Below are 14863 nucleotides of genomic sequence, written 5' to 3'. Positions count from 1 at the left end.
CACCCGCTGGCACTCACGCATCCTCCGCAGGTCAACCGGGTCGGTGAACATTAGTAACACATCGTCGGCGTAGGCCGAGAGAACCACCTCCACCCCCGGCCCCGGCAAATCCAAACCTGCCAGCCGCCTCCGTAGGAGGCACAGGAATGGCTCCACACAGAGGGAATAAAGCTGGCCGGACATGGGGCATCCCTGACGAACCCCCCTCCCAAAGTGAATGGGAGCCAACAAAGAGCCATTGACCTTGACCAGGCACTCTGCGGCAGCGTATAGGAGCCGGACCCGGGCCACAAAATGGGGTCCGAATCCAAACGCCCGCAGAGTCCCGAGAAGGTAGTCGTGTCCCACCCGGTCAAACGCTTTCTCCTGGTCAAGGGAGAGAAAGGCAACGGACTGACCAGCCCTCTGGCACAGATGGATCAGGTCCCGGACCAGATGGATATTGTCCTGGATGGACCGGCCCGGGACTGTGTAGGACTGGTCAGGGTGGATCACATGGGACAGCATGGGCCCCAGGCGATTGGCCAATGCCCGTGCAAAGACTTTGTAACCCGTACTGAGAAGAGAGACCGGGCGCCAGTTCTTCAAGAGGCGGAGATCGCCCTTCTTGGGCAGCAGGACGACGACTGCCCTGCGCCACGAGAAGGGCATCTCCCCGGTCGCCAGGCTCTCCCCCAACACCTTCACATAGTCACCCCCCAGGACACCCCAGAAGGCTCGAAGAAACTCCACAGTCAGCCCATCCAGCCCCGGAGACTTGCCCCTACTGAGCTGGTGCAGGGCACCAGTCAACTCCTCCAGAGTTAGGGGATCATCGAGGTGCTCAGCCACCTCCCTGCACACTACGGGTAAGCCCTCCCACAGCACCCCTTGTGCCTCCCCACTAGATGTTTCCTCGGAGAACAGAGTGTCATAGAACGACCAAACTGAGGCACCGATCCTCTCCGGATCCGTGATGGAGGAGCCATCGTCCGCAAGCAACTCGACAAACTGCCTGCGGGCACCTCGGCACTTTTCCAGGGAGAAGAAAAAGGGGGAGGCGCGGTCCAGATCGTGCAACATCTGGACTCGCGACCTCACATACGCGCCCCGGGACCTCCTCAGCTGCAAATCCCTCAGTGCCCCTTTCTTCTCCTGGTACTCCTCCCACTCACACAATTCCCCCTCCGTCTGACCCAGGCGAGACTCTGAGTCGAGCAACTCTCTCTCAAGCCGTCCGATCTCGGAGTCCCGCCCCTTGGTCGACCCCCTCGTGTAGTCCTGGCAAAACAGACGGACGTAAGCCTTCCCTACATCCCACCACTGCCTTAGGGAAGGGAAACGCCCCTGCCTTTCCCTCCACTCCGCCCAGAACTGCTTGAATGAGTCCCGGAACCGGCGCTCCTCCAGCAGCCGGTTGTTGAAGTGCCAGTACGCGGACCCTGCCCGTGTGCGCGTCGGGATAAAGTCCACTCGCACCAGGCAGTGGTCCGAGCACGGCTCCAACCGCATGGAGGCTGCCGAGACACAGGACATATAGGCCTTAGACACGTATACACGGTCAATACGGGAACCACCCCCCTTAAACCTGTATGAAAAGGCGCCGGAGTTGGGATGGAAATTCCTCCAAGCATCTACTAGCTCAAAAGAATCCACTAACTCCCTTAATGTCTTGACCGCTGCCGGATCGCGCTGAATGCCAGAGCGATCTCTCGCCTCAAGGGTACAATTAAAATCACCCCCCAGGAAAACACACTCCCCCCGATCGATGGTGTTCAACAGCGCGGTCACTTCTTGTGTTAACCGCGTCTGCATAGCACCGCTCTTGGGGGCGTACACATTAATAAAATGTAACGGCACGCCATCCAGGCGCACGGCCAGATACAACAGCCGGCCTGGTACAATGTCCTGCACCTTGACAATCTCCGGCTGGAAAGATGGGGCCAACAGGAAGGCCACTCCACTCGAAATGGAGGTGAGATGGCTCATGTAGACCCCCCCTTCCCACTCCAGGAGCCAGGTGGGCTCGTCACTAGCCACAGTGTGTGTTTCCTGCAGGAAGCTCACCGCGTACCTCCCATCCCTCAGCACCGAGAGATGGTGAAACCTACGGAGAGGCTCCCTGGCCCCATTAATATTCAGGCTGGCTATAGTGAGCTTCATTTTGAAAGCGCACTAGAACTTTTACCAGCCCCCCTTGACGGAATGGAGCCTCCCCGAGTCCTCTGCCCTTTCTTTAGGGACTTAAAAAGCTCTTGGAGCTGGCGCCGCTCATTTTTCAATACACCTGCCATGTTCCTCTCCTCCTGAAGGATGGCATAAATGGACTGCAAGGGTACCGTTAGGTCTGACCAGAGGTCGACAGCCAGATCTGCCTTATTCCTCTTCCCTCTGCTGTCCTTCAGAAACTTCCGGAGTTCCCAGATATCAACAAGCCGAGACACGGGGCTGCGGGTGGGACAGTCCATCAACTCACTGTCGCTGGACTCCACGTCCCCCTCCTCCTCCCACTCAATGTCTGAGCCCGAGTCTGGATAGTTCTGACTCCCAGCCGCCTCGCTCACCCCTCCCTGTGAGGTGGGCGGGTCGGCCACATCACCCGGTCCCTCCTCCGTCACCATCCCACCCCCAGGATCAGTGACGGGGGCAGGTACCGGTATCTCTAACTGTGGCAAGCTGCCTGGTAAATGGCCAGGCTCCTGCACACCCCCACTGCCCTCTGTAACCGGATTGGGGGCAGTGATGTTGGAGGAAGTCTCCGGGGCGGGCAGTGAGAGGGTACGTCTGGAGTCCGACCGAAGGACACGATCCGAAACGACCATGTCCTCCTTCGCACCCAGGGCACCCGGCCCAGCACCGTCACCCAGAGAGTCCCCGTCCCCCACCACCAGGGGAACCACCTCGCTCTGGCCCTCAGGGGGCGATGTTCCCGGAGTCTCCCCTGCTCCCTCAGCCGATGGGGCAGCACATCCCTCAATAGGACTCGTAGCCTCAATGGGGAGCATGGGCTGGGGACCCACCCCCACACTCAAGTCCCCCCCATCAATCTTCCCCTGGTCACCCTCTAAGCCAGCGGACGCAATCCCTGGGGGAACAGCCCCCTCGGGTAGTGTGTCACCACTCTCAGGTGGTCCCTGCACTACAGAGGCATCCTCCTGCCCAGAGGAAGCGTGTACTGGGTACTCTGCCTCAACAGGGGAGAAACACCTCCCTTCAGGTCGCCCCTGACCTTCAGGGCCGTTCTCCGTGTCAGAGGACCCGTGCCTCCTCCTCTTATAACCACTAGCGTGCGGTTGTACAGTCAGCTCCATTGCTGAAGCCTGTTCCTCCGCCCCGCCATCTACCTGCTCATCCTCTCCAGCCCTCAGACCCTCAGGCTCAGAGGCGAGCTCGATAATATCTACTGCCGGGGGACCCTCATTAAGGTGACCTTCTGCCTGGCGTCCCGCTTGAACGTTCTTCTTCTTCCATTTAACTTTTTTACTCTTCTGTCTCTCCCAGCGCCCCTCATCCACCCCCCACCCTGCACCGGCATCCCCCGCCACAGGTACGGGACATGGGGGTGGTGGGGGAATGGAGGTTGGGGGCAAGGGAGCAAAGTCATCACGGGCCACCGTGGTAGAACCAGCAGCCCCAGATGGGCCAGCACTGCCTTTCTGGGCCACCTTGGTGGAGCTGGCAGCCTGGTGCTTGGGACAATTCCTGCGGAAATGCCCCACCTCTTTGCATGCATGGCAGCGTGCTTGGCCCGTGTTCCAAAACACGCGATAGCAGAATCCTTCCCATTCAACCTCAAAACTCCCCTCCATATCAATCCCCTGTGCTAGCTGTATGTACACACGGCGATTGAACGTTAATACATGCTGCATTTCGGGATCATCCAACCTATGCAACAGTTTGGTGGGCCCAGACCGCACCTCCCCCAGCTTAGTTACATGTGGGAGCAGGAGCGCGTCCGGAACATAAGGGGGAACGTTGGACAGCATGACCGGCAGCACGGGCCGTCCCCATGGGTCCACCGCCATGTAAATCCCAGCCACCGTGATCCCCCTTTCCAATGCGGTAGCCACCGACTGCTCAGTCTTTAGGATGACAACAGCCTTCCCACTGACCACCGCGCCTGCCATTATGGCCTTCTTGCCAACAGTCTCCCCCAGCGCGGTTAGCACAGCCTTGAAGGTAATGTTGCCCTGCAAGGTCACTTTCACCCCGTGTATACGCCCCAACAACTCATGGCCCTTAGTCACGGAGACTGCCGACTGTACGGCAGCTGCATAATTCTTGGGGGCCGCCATCTTTAGGGCGTGGAGCAAAACAAAACGTCTCCGTTTTTTATAAGTCAAAGCAGTCTTTCTGCTGTTGCTGCACCTCCACGCATTTGCAGCAGTTTAAAGTCGTGAAGGCTTTCCTGGCAAAGCAACAGAAAGCAGTCTCCTCCTGATAAGATAGGGAAAAGTCCGTGCCAATCCTCCCGTCGTAGAAAATGGAGCTTCCGGAGGCTTCTTCCCCAGGTCTCGGTCGCCCTCCCGGCTTCAACGAAAATCCAATGCACTGTTGCCGTACTTACCCGGCACACCTGGACCGGGCAAAGTCGGTGTGGGAGGGAGCTTTCCGATGCTACAGACCACAAACACCGCTCTAGACTCAGCTCCCACCAGTTCAAGTGCAACTTGGCCTTCCGCCAGCCACTGCCGCTCCTACGACTTTCAGAAAACACGAACAAATCCTCCCCAATTAGAGGACTCTTTCAACAAAGAGAGTCTCTGCTTTCCGACAGAAGTCCAAAAAGCAAATTCTGACTGCTTTCGTTTGTCCTCGCCAAACAAATCCTTCGAAAATAATCAAATCCTCACAGCCAGCGCCACACACCCACGTCCGATCCTGACTACGGGTGCTGTCTGTACGGAGTTTGTACGTTCTCCCCGTGACCTGCGTGGATTTTCTCCGAGATCTTTGGTTTCCTCCCACACTCCAAAGACGCACAGGTTTATAGGTTAATTGGCTTGGCGTGAATGTTAAGATGTAAGATTGTCCCCAGTGTGTGTAGGGTAGTGTTAATGTGTGGGGATCGCTGGTCCTTACAGGCTCGGTGAGCCTGTTTCCACACTATATCTCTAAACTAAATTAACTAAACTAAAAGGGGTGGCGTTTTACCTGAAGGACACCAGGAGCTTGTCATCATACTCAGATGAAGTCCGAAGGGAGAAGGGAACACAGTTCCAGGACTGAGGCATCACGGGCTTACGCCCAGTGAAGAAATGTTTAACATCATATAGGAGTAAAGAGGTCCTTCTGCAGTTGTACAGGGCCCTGGTGAGACCACATCTGAAGTGTTGTATGAAGTTTTGGTCTCCTAATGTGAGGAAGGACATCCTTGTAATTGAGGCAGTGCAGCGTAGGTTCACAAGGTTAATCCCCGGGATGGCGGGACTGTCATATGAGGAAAGATTGGAAAGACTGGGCTTGTATTCACAAGAGTTTTGAAGGATGAGAGGGGATCTTATAGAAACGTATAAAATTATAAAAGGACTGGACAAGCTAGATGCAGGAAAAATGTTCCCAATGTTGGGGGAGTCCAGAACCAGGAGCCACAGTCTAAGAATAAAGGGGAGGCCATTTAAAACTGAGGTGAAAAAAACAACAAAACTTTTTCACCCAGAGAGTTGTGAATTTGTGGAATTCTCAGCCACAAAAGGCAGTGGAGCCAATTCACTGGATGAATTTAAGAGAGAGCTCTAGGGACTAGCGGAATCATGGGATATGGGGAGAAGGCAGGCACAGGTTACTGATTGTGGATGATCAGCCATGATCACAATGAATGGAGGGGCTGGCTCGAAGGGCCGAATGGCCTCCTCCTGCACCTATTTTCTATGTTTCTATGTTTCTATCTAATCAAGGGGTTGCGCACAAAGCCCATTGGGCAATACCAGTGCAATGGTTAACAAACAATTGCTCCAAAACGTCCAGCTATTCACCCACAGCAGACACTTCATACACACCCACCACAGCAGGCACAGGCCTGTCGTGGAGAGAGGACAAGGCTGCTGCCACATACATTAATTAAACCAATTACATAAAATTACCCCCCACCCTTGCCACTCATGTGGCCCACTGGTGTGGAACCCATTCCCTTATTTTGAGGGGCGTCTCCACCACACCCTGCCCCCCATGTCCAGCAGCAGAAGGACCCTCCTGGAAATAAGATAGCCTACCGATCTCACCACGTCCTCTGTGTTGAGCGCTGACATATCTCCCAAGAGGGTGGCAGGGTGGTTGGAGCTAATGCCTTACAGCTCCAGTGACCCTGGTTCGATCCTGACTACGGCTGCTGTCTGTGCGGAGTTTAGTTTCGTACTGTTTAGAGATGCAGCGTGGAAACAGGTCCTTCGGCCCACCAAGCCCATGCTGATCAATGATCCCCACACACCAACACTGCCCTACACACACTAGGGACAATTCACACTTATACCAAGCCAATTAACCTACAAACCTGTACGTTTTCGTAATGTGGGAGGAAACCGAAGATCTCGGAGAAAACCCACGCGGGTCACGGGGAGAACGTACAAACTCCGTACAGACAGCACCCGTGGTCAGGATCTGTCATATGTTGAAAGGATGGAGTGACTGGGCTTGTATACACTGGAAATTAGAAGGACGAGAGGGGATCTTATTGATACATATAAGATTATTAAGGGGTTGGACACGTTAGAGGCAGGAAACATGTTCCCGATGTTGGGAGAGTCCAAAACCAGGGGCCTCAGTTTAAGAATAAGGGTAGACCATTTAGAACAGAGATGAGAAAAAAAAAATTCACCCAGAGAGTTGTGAATCTGTGGAACTCTCTGCCCCAGAAGGCAGTGGTGGCCGATTCTCTGGATGCTTTTAAGAGAGAGCTAGATAGAGCTCTTAAAGATAGCTCTATCTTTAATGGAGAGAAGGCAGAAATGGGGTGCTGATTGTGGATGATCAGCCATGATCACGGTTAATGGCGGTGCTGGCTTGAAGGGCCGAATGGCCTCCTCCTGCCCCTATTGTCTATTGTCCATTATTAGAACCCAGGACTGGAAGTGCTGTGAGGCAACTCTATGCTGCCCCACCTTGCCGCCCATGACCTGCGTAGGTTTTCCCCGAGATCTTCGGTTTCCTCCTACACTACAGAGACGTACAGGATTGTAGATTAATTAGCTTGGTATAAATGTAAATTGTCCCTAGTGTGTGTGGGATAGTGTTAGTGTGCGGGGATCGCCGGTCGGTGCGGACTCGGTGGGCCGAAGGGCCTGTTTCCGCGCTGTATCTCGAAAATAGACCCTCCTCCCTGCACCTTCTCCTCACACAAAGAAAATCACCTCCTGCATTTATTTTGCGAGCCACCCCACTCCCTCAGCCAGTAATGGAAACTTCACCCCCAGCTCTCAGGCACTGGGCATGTCCAACAAGGGGTTAAGAAAGCAAACGTCACTGCAAAAGGAATGGAGTGAGAAAATCAAGAGGGTTTTCCCACACCCGAAAGCAATAAACACCATTCATACACCCATGGAGTTATACATGGAAACACAGGTGTAGTTTAGTTTAGAGATACAGCGCGGAAACAAGCCCTTTCGGCCCACCGGGTCCGCACCGACCAGCGATCCCCGCACATTAACACTATTCTACACACACCAGGGACAATTTTTACATTTACACCAAGCCAATTAACCTACATACCTGCACGTCTTTGGAGTGTGGGAGGAAACCGAAGAACTTGGAGAAAACCCACGCAGGTCACAGGGAAAACGTACAAACTCCATACAGACAGCACCCGTAGTCGGGATCGAACCTGGGTCTCCGGCGCTGCATTCGCTGTAAGGCAGCAACTCTCCCGCTGCGCCACCGTGAAGCCTAGGTTCAGGAAGGAAGAAACTGCATTATTATTCAGATTATGTATAGCAAAATTAGAATCAATACATCACATCCACGATAGTCCAGGGAGATTGGGATTGCTCTGGATTGTGGGTTTGGAATGGTTAATGGTGTCATGGAAGGACACACTCGATCCATATATCTTGAGGAAACGCTCAGCTGCAGACTAGACTTCATTGCTTTTTCTTGGAGCTGTAAACGATCCCTTTTTAAAAGTACCAATAACACCAAATGTCTTGCCTCCTGCTGATGCAATGATCTCTCTTTCCTACCTGGCCCCTTGACTCCCGTGGCTGCCCGCGTGCTGAAATCACATCTCCACACACAACATTAGAGACCTCATTAGAATCAGGCATTCTCAGGAGACCCAGAACAGACCAGCAGGTTGGTTGATTTTTGACTTTCCACACAAGAAAACATTTCAATATTGGGGATTATTATGGCTGTTCTTCCTGTTCTAATAGGGTTTCAAGTAGTGGTATCGTAACTCTCAGAACTTTATGGACATGATTCATATGGTTATCACATGGTGGACCAGGGAGATACGGAGGGAACGGTCTCTGGAACGCAGAAAGGGGAGGGGATGGGAAGATATGGCTGGTAGTGGGGTCCCATTGGAGGTGACGGAAATGTTGGCGGATGATTTGTTGGATACGCTGGCTGATGGAGTGGAAGGTGAAAACGAGGGGAATTCTGTCCTTGTTACGAATGGGGGGAGGGGGAACAAGAGCGGAGCTGCGGGATATAGAGGAGGCCCTAGTGAGAGCCTCATCTATAATGGAAGAGGGAAAGCCCCGTTTTCTGAAGAATGTGGACATATCTGATGCCCTAATGAGAAACACTTCATCCCGGGCGCAGATGCGGCGTAGACGGAGGAATTGGGAGTAGGGGATAGACTTTTTGCAGGAGACAGGGTGGGAGGAAGTGTAGTCTAGATAGATGTGGGAGTCAGTGGGTTTATAGTAGATGCCAGTCACTAGTCTGTCTCCTGTGATGGAGATGGTGAGGTCCAGAAACGGTAGGGAGATGTCGGAGATAGTCCAAGTATATTTAACGGCAGGATGGAAATTGGAGGTGAAGTGTATGAAGTCAGTGAGTTCTGCATGGGTACAAGAGGTAGCACCAATGCAGTCGTCAATGTAGCGGAGGTAGAGTTCGGGGATGGGGCCAGTGTACCAGAGGCGTAGCTATGGGCACTGGCATGGGCCCTAGCTATGCCTGCCTCTTTGTCGGGTACGTCGAACAATCCCTGTTCCAGACGTACACTGGCCCCATCCCCGAACTCCACCTCCACTACATCGACGACTGCATTGGTGCTACCTCTTGTACCCATGCAGAACTCAGTACAAGCGTACAAACTCCGTACAGACAGCACCCGTGGTCAGGATTGAACCCGGGTCTTTGGCGCTGCGAGGCAGCAACTCTGTCGCTGCACCACTGTGTCGCCATGCCAGCAATGCAAAGCATGCGTGCAAAGTTTTTCCTTGTTACTTGGTACATGTGGTAATAATAATAAACTAATAAACCCAAACAAATCCTGAAGCATTGCCTGAGAAGCAGAGAGAATCTACAAACTACCGAGCTGAAGGGCCTGTTTCTGCGCTGTATCGCTAAACTAAACTATACCTCATCCTACACTGCCTCCTTTAAATGGTTTTAAATGGTGTTATGTTTGGTGTAAAAAATTAGATAAGGGCAGATGAGTGAGAAATAGAGGAAATGCAAGTAAAAGCTCCAACTGTGGACAATAGGAATACATCAATGGATACAGTATACTTAAGACAGAGATAGATCGATTCTTGATTAGTACGGGTGTCAGGGGTTATGGGAAGAAGGCATGGGGAATGAGGTTAGGAGGGAGAGATAGATCAGCCAAGATTGAATGGCGGAGTGGACTTGATGGGCCGAATGGTATAATTCTGCTCCTATCACTTATCATAATCATCATCATAATCATACTTTATGTTTTGCAACATACCAGGAATTTGTTTTGCCACACAGTCATACCAATAAAAAGCAACAGAAAACTCAAAATACATTTTAACATGAACATCCACCACAGTGACTCCTCCACCTTCCTCACTGTGATGGAAGGCGAAAAAACGTTCAATCTCTTCCCTTCGTTGTTCTCCCGCGGTCGGGAGCTTTAAGCTTTCTGTTGACGGGATGATCTTGACTCCTGTGGCTGGTGGGCGGGCCCTGGCATCGGGACCATCAAGCTCCTGCATCGGGGGGGGTCTCAGCTCCCCGCCCCGGGCGATCTACCCCGGGTCGGGGCTAGTCGAACCTTCCGTGACTTTGGAGCTTCCTGACTTCAGTCTCAACCCGAGACTGCGAGCTCCTCGATCTTATGAAGTTATGAGCGTATGTAACAGAAAACCCAGAACAGAAGGCCTTACTTTGAGAATAGATGTGGCAGACACTCTGTTGTCTTTTTGAATACAAATACAAATACAAATTCAGAAACAATACAAACATACAAAAAAGTAACACGATCAAAACTGCCCCTGTGGCAGTTTACAAAACAACAGTCTTCAATTTTAAAATAATGTCGTCATCATCAGTATTACATTCGACCTCCCGCGGCGACCAGCGTTCACGGAAGGCCTTGCAGAGTCCCTGCGGACACCACGCGTTCCCCCTCTGTGGCAGAGAATTTCATAAATTCACAACTCTCTGGGTGAAAAAGTTTTTTTCTCATCTCAGTTTTAAAAATGGCCTCCCCTTTATTCTTAGACTGTGGCCCCTGGTTCTGGACTCCCCCAACATTGGGAACATTTCTTCTGCATCTGGCTTGTCCAATACCTTTTAATCATTGTAATTGAACCCATCCCTGCCACTTCCTCTGGCAGCTTGTTTCATATTTCCACCATCCTCTCCTTCAGATTCTCTTTAAATAATTCCACTCATACCTTAAACCTGTGCCCTCTAGTTCTGCACTCCCCTATCCTCGTTACTCATAACAAATCTAAAATAGCCTGTTCTCTTGTAGTTTCCATAAAAAAGCAATTCCAAAGGCCCTCTGCAAATTCTTCATCTTTGATATCCTTACCATTTTTGTACAACCATTCAATTTGTAGATTAAAGCCTTAATGCTTACTGGGCATGTTACAGGGTTTTTTAAAAAAATGGTGCTTAAAAGCAGACACGTTATGTATCTCTCTCCATCCTCCTTAATATTGATGGCTGTAATCTCCTTGAAGCATTTGATTTTGTTGGAAAACATTACATTAACTGACCTTTATGTGCAAGCAATATACAAGTTAATTCATGCTATGCCTAATTCTGGTCAATGAACGTGTTCTTATTGCTTACCAGCCTTGCATGCATCTCATTATAACAAATGTTCAACCATGCTTATAACTGGAGAGATGGAGTATATCCATTCACTTATCTCAACAAACCAGGAAGAAAAATAAACTGATAATTGAACCATTTGACTGTCGTAAAATGCAAAATGACACGAGGAATAATAACACCTTGAATCGTGATATAGATCAGCCTTGCTAATACATGAAATTTGCTCATGTAAGATATGTCTCAGTGAGACAGCTCAAATTAATCCATTGTTGATAAATCAAGGGCTTTGTGGTGAAATGAAAATCAATGCACCTTTGTGTTTAACCTTATTTGGATTTCAGCACTCCATTATTCACCTAGCAGATTCAACATCCCGATGTTGAAACTGTCACATGAGGAAAGATTGTAAAGACTGGGCTTGCATTCACTGGAGTTTAGAAGGATTAGAGGGGATGTTGTAGAGACGTATAACATTATAAAAGGACCGGACAAGCTAGATGCAGGAAATTTTTTCCCAATGTTGGTGGAGTCCAGAACCAGGGGCCACACAGTCTAAGAATAAAGGGGAGGCCATTTAAAACTGGGGTGAGAAAAACAACAAAACTTTTTCACCCAGAGAGTTGTGAATTTGTGGAATTCTCTGCCACAGAGGGCAGTGGAGGCCAATTCACTGGATGAATTTAAAAGAGAATTAGATAGAGCTCGAGGGGCTAGTGGAATCAAGGGATATGGGGAGAAGGTAGGCACGGGTTACTGATTGTGGATGATCGGCCATGATCACAATGAATGGTGGTGCTGGCTCAAAGGGCCAAATGGCCTCCTCCTGCACCCATTTTATATGTTTCTATATTTATCCTTTTCTAAGTGTATTGTACTTTGTTGAAAATGCTAGTTTAAATCTTCAACCTATGTTTGGAAAAACAATCGAAAGTGTGACAAGAGTGGAGCGCAGGAGGATGAGGGGTGATTGTATAAAGTGTATAAAATCATGAGAGGGATAGATCGGGTAAATGCACAGAGTCTCGTGCCCAGAGTAGGGGTATCGAGGACCAGAGGACATAGGTTCAAGGTGAAGGTGAAAAGATTTAATAGGAATCTGAGGGGTAACTGTTTCACACAAAGGGTGGTGGGTGGGTGGAACAAGCTGCCAGAGGAGGTAGTTGAGGCTGGGACAAACCCAACATTTAAGAAACAGTTAGACAGGTACATGGATAGGACAGGTTTGGAGGGATATGGACCAAACGCGGGCAGGTGGGACTCGTGTAGCTGGGATATGTTGGCCAGTGTGGACAAGGGGCTGTTTCCACGCTGTATCACTATGACTCTATGACTATGACAAAGGATTGATCTACACTAACATGCTGTATAAAGTTCTCTACAAACTGTGAAAAGCCAGCAGAGAAATAACTTCCCCAGGTACTTTCCCCTGCAACCGCAGGAGATGCAACGCCTGTCCTTTTACCTCCCCCCTCGACTCCATCCCAGACCCAAACAGTCTTTCCAGGTGAGGCAGAGGTTCACCTGCACCTCCTCCAACCTCATCTACTGTATCCGCTGTTCCAGAAGTCAACTTCTCTACATCGGCGAGACCAACCCATTTAGAACGGAGATGAGGAAGAACTTTTTCAGTCAGAGAGTGGTGAAGGTGTGGAATTCTCTGCCTCAGAAGGCAGTGGAGGCCAGTTGGTTGGATGCTTTCAAGAGAGAGCTGGATAGAGCTCTTAAGGATAGCGGAGTGAGGGGGTATGGGGAGAAGGCAGGAACGGGGTACTGATTGAGAGTGATCAGCCATGATCGCATTGAATGGCGGTGCTGGCTCGAAGGGCTGAATGGCCTACTCCTGCACCTATTGTCTATTGTCTATTGTCTATTGTCAAGCGCAGGCTCGGCGATCGTTTCGCTGAGCACCTTCGCTCAGTCTGTCTCAACCAACCTGATCTCCCGGTGGCTCAGCACTTCAACTCCCCCTCCCACTCCCAATCTGACCTTTCTGTCCTGGGCCTCCTCCATTGTCAGAGTGAGGTCCAGCGCAAATTGGAGGAACAGCACCCCATATTTCGCTTGGGCAGTTTACACCCCAACGGTTTGAACATTGACTTCTCTAGCTTCAGGTAGTCCCTGCTTACCCTCTCTATCCCCTCCCCTTTCCAGTTCTCCTACTAGTCTTCCTGTCTCCGTCTACATCCTATCTTTGTCCCACCCCCTCCCCTGACATCAGTCTGAAGAAGGGTCTCGACCCGAAATGTCACCCATTCCTTCTCTCCAGAGATGCTGTCTGACCCGTTGAGTTACTCCAGCATTTTGTGTCGACCTTCGATTTAAACCAGCTTTTGCAGTTTTTATTCCTACATAACCTCCCCTGCATGTGTGCCATGCTTTTGTTTGATCACCTTTATTTATTTACTTCACTTTTGTGAGAAAAATTTAACTGGCAGGGAATGTAAGCTGGGCTCCCAATGAGAATGTGAATTTTTCACTCCCATTTGGACCTACACAATTTGTACCCATTACAAATCTAACCAGAACTCCTTATTTTTGTTCGTCTTTGTAATTTCTATCCACAGGCATGCGGTTCCAAGTAATTTCTCTTGATTAAGTGAAGCAGAGGAATCCCAGAAATTATAATGTTGAAGGCACAAAGGCTGCTGAACCAGAGAGAGCATCTGGCAGGGATTGCTCACTGTACTCAAATCTCATTCAAATTCTGAATGGACCATAAGCTCTTGTGAAGGAAAATAACTGCAGGTGTTGGTACAAATCGACGGTATCACAAAATGCTGGTGTAATTCAGCAGGTCAGGCAGCATCTAGGAGAGAGGGAATGGGTGACGTTTCGGGTCGAGACCCTTCTTCAGACTGAATCTACTGCAAACCCACTGATGGGGGGTGGGGGGGAGGGGGGTTGTGGGTGGGGAGATAATACAGAACAATACATGTATAATCGAATTTATAATCTATAATCGAATTTATAATGTAGGTATCATTGGGTACAAGACTGTAACATGTATGTGTTTTGTTAAAATTTAAATAAAATTAATTTAAATTTTTTTTAAAAACACTGATTCCCACAGCTATCTGGACTACACTTTTTCCCATCCTGTCTCCTGCAAAAAGTTTATCCCCTACTCCCAATTCCTCCGTCTACGCCGCATCTGCGCCCTGGATGAGGTGTTTCACACTAGGGCATCAGAGATGTCCTCATTCTTCAGGAAACGGGGCTTCCCCTCTTCCATTATAGATGAGGCTCTCACTAGGGCCTCCTCTACATCCCGCAGCTCCGCTCTTGCTCCCCCTCCCCCCCCCCATACGTAACAAGGACAGAATCCCCCTCGTTCTCACCTTCCACCCCATCAGCCAGTGTATCCAACAAATCATCCTCCAACATTTTCGTCACCTCCAATGGGATCCCACTACTGGCCACATCTTCCCATCCCCTCCCCTTTCTACATTCCACAGAGACCATTCCCTCTGTAACTCCCTGGTCCACTCGTCCCTTCCTACCCAAACCACCCCATCCCCAGGCACTTTCCCCTGCAACCGCACGAGATGCAACACCTGTACCTTTACCTCCCCCTCAACTCCATCCAAGGACCCAAATAGTCTTTCCAGGTGAGACAAAGGTTCACCTGCACCTCCTCCAACCTCATCTATTGTATACACTGCTCTAGATGTCAACTTCTCTACAT

The sequence above is a fragment of the Rhinoraja longicauda genome, chromosome 22 (genome assembly GCF_053455715.1).
Source record: "Rhinoraja longicauda isolate Sanriku21f chromosome 22, sRhiLon1.1, whole genome shotgun sequence".
In the NCBI taxonomy this organism is placed as follows: Eukaryota; Metazoa; Chordata; class Chondrichthyes; order Rajiformes; family Arhynchobatidae; genus Rhinoraja; species Rhinoraja longicauda.
This window is presented reverse-complemented; position numbering follows the sequence as displayed.